We start from the raw sequence: 3010 nt of genomic DNA, 5'->3' as shown, positions 1-3010 counted from the left end.
AATATTAGAAGATAAACAAATCGAAGAAAATTAAATTTCGTTGAGGTTCAAAATTTATTTGAATAAAATACGATCCAAGCTATAATATCCCGTATTTTTGGACTAGAAAACTGAGCCATCCAACATGGGCAAATTTACTGGAGCTCAGAATATTTGGTAACATTCAAGCGTGGAAGTCAAGAACTTGGTGTATAAAAGAATGAAGCCCCGAAATTAATTAAGACGGTAAAATGTGACGACGATAGTTGCAAATAATATTTTATGTATGGTATTAAAAGTGGTCTTTGTTTAAATAAATTGGAAGCAAGGAATTAAAATGCACGAGAAAGTAAGCAAGTTTTCATAAAAAGGAATAAAGTGAGAAGTCCAAGGAATTAAAGAAAGTAAGCAAGTTTTCATAAAAAGGAATAAAGTGGGAAGTCCAAGGAATTAAATATTGTGAGTAGTAGATAAAGACTAAATGCTACAAATAGTCACGTAGATGAATAGGAAATGGACATTTTAATAAATTAAATGTGACAACACATAAGAGACCTTCACACGTGGGCCTTGGTGTTATATCCCGTATTGGTGGGATTTTTGTATACTTTGTAGAATGGTATGAAATGCCTTGAAATGCTTTTGAATAATCTTGAATTGGTAATGAATGTGTATGTGTCGATAGTGGCTTGAAAAATTCGTAGTTGAATTGAATGTCGATGAATTATGTTGAAAGGAAAGTTACTAGTGTTGGAATGCATTTTAAATGGTTTTTGATGTTATTGGTTTGGTTGTTGGTATTTTTGGTATGGTTGTTGATGAATTTGGCCGAGTTTAATTCTCTCGGGATGTTGAATTTACAGGGGAGGTGCTGCCGAAATTTCGGTAGACAAATACTAATTAGAATTAAAAATTCTAAGTACTAGTAGCTAATTTTTGGAAATTGATAATATTATTGTAGATATTGGAGAGCCCGAGACTTGAGTCGGGATTTGTTTGGCAAGTGATCGAGATTTGGTAGTGAGCGATCGAGGTATGTAAAGCTTATCGTTCTCCCTTTTTGGCATGACCCTTATGAAATAACTGAATGACATATATGTATGCTCCAAAGAAATATTCTACTCTTAGAGCCACTAGGATGGCCTATGTCTTTGATTTCCATGAAACTGTTCCATATGACTTGCCACATACTTATGTTTGAAATATTAGTCGGTACGTTTCAGACATGGTTTGGAAAATATTTGATACGGCCTAAGTTTGAATATGTATATTCTAAATATGTGCATATGATTTGAGGCTCCGTTTTGAAGTACTCGATAATGTTATTTGAAAGCCCCTTAATGTAAATGATACTAAATTTTCAGAAAATGACATTAAATTTTCAGAAATGACCTATGATGTTTTTTTCGAAAGTTTTGTAATCTGAAAGTTCGTAACTTTTGTATACTAATTCCGATGGACTCGATGTTTATCTTGAGCCTCCTAATATCAGTATGAATATGTATTGTCGAGTCTTGGAATTCATTTAAATATGTATATGCATAAGATTTCTGCACTACTCCGCTCGTGCCCATTACTATGATGTCGTTCGCCGGATCCCGGGCCGGTTTTGTGATCATGCGCACTATGTAATATTCGGCAGTATGATGTGTTACGGATCCCGAGACCTCGCCATAGGGCCGGGTACCGCTGATATACGACGTTATGATGTGATATGGCATACGGTGTGTTCGGATGATATGATATTGTCACGACCCAACCCCGTGGGCCGCGGCTGGCACCCTAGCTGGGTACCCGTACATACCTACCCGACCGAATTTCGTATCGTACAGATTTTTTTTTTTTGAAACAGAAATTACAAAAGTAGGCCGATACAACTACGGCACGCGCGCAAACATATAAATATATCTGAACATACAGAAACATACGGATAAGCCGACAAGGCTAACATACAGACGAAACCCGTAACCCACACATCTATCTACAGGCCTCTACAGACATACAAAGTCATATGACGGGACAGGGCCCCGCCGTACCCAGAATATCCATCAAAATCATTACGACATACACCGGAGGCATCCATACCATTTTCACATAATATTCATAAGATACACAAACATTCAAACTTTCCATTAAGTCACTACTTTTCCAATCTTTTCCTAACTTTCAACACACAAGTTCATAAACACATTTTCATATTCCAAGTTCATTATCATAAATCATAATTTCAAGAAATCACGCTAAAGCGACATACTTTCCGACAACAACTTAACCAACAAATTCTTCGTTTTAGCTTAACCATTATCCTTCCATCTACTCCACAAAGTCATAACAACACAAGTATTGCATTAAATCAATTCAACCCATCCACTTTCACATAAGCACCACACGACCAACATGCAATATCCTCCAACTTTCATTAATTCATCCCACTTTCATTTCGAATACAATTTTTACCATAACATACTAGATTCTAACATGAATTCAAGTCACCAAACCCTGCAATATACATACATACCCACGACCAACACCTACTTAGTTCCAACACACAAAATTTCCATATTTTTCATTCATTCACACATACTACAACATACATATACCTTTTATAACATAACAAAAGCATGAAATCCTTACCTTTCTTCAAGTTCTTCACTTGGAGGATAAAATTGCTTTCTTGCCACAATACTTATATCAACTTGTAGAGGGCTTTGAGCTTAGTACTAATCTCACAACAAAAGAATTTTTTGAACCAAGATTTGGCTCCAATAATTTTTTCCTTCTTTTCTTTCTTTTTCTTTCTTTCACCCGAATTCTCTCTCTCTCTCTCTTTGTTCTTGATTTCTTTTTGTTTTGTCTTCTTGACTTATCTTGAACCTTCTTTATACTTATCCATATATAAAATAATTTCCCATGGAATTTAATTAATCCATGGGCTTGGGTGAGTTGTGGCCGGTTGGGCCCCTTAAAGTTGGGCCTCACTTCACTTAATTTTTTTGAGCCCAAAATTGTTGGCTAATTATTAAAATTCATG

This window comes from Lycium barbarum, chromosome 8 (assembly GCF_019175385.1).
Source record: "Lycium barbarum isolate Lr01 chromosome 8, ASM1917538v2, whole genome shotgun sequence".
In the NCBI taxonomy this organism is placed as follows: domain Eukaryota; kingdom Viridiplantae; phylum Streptophyta; class Magnoliopsida; order Solanales; family Solanaceae; genus Lycium; species Lycium barbarum.
The sequence above is the reverse complement of the archived record's forward strand: the minus strand, read 5'-3'. Positions refer to the sequence as shown.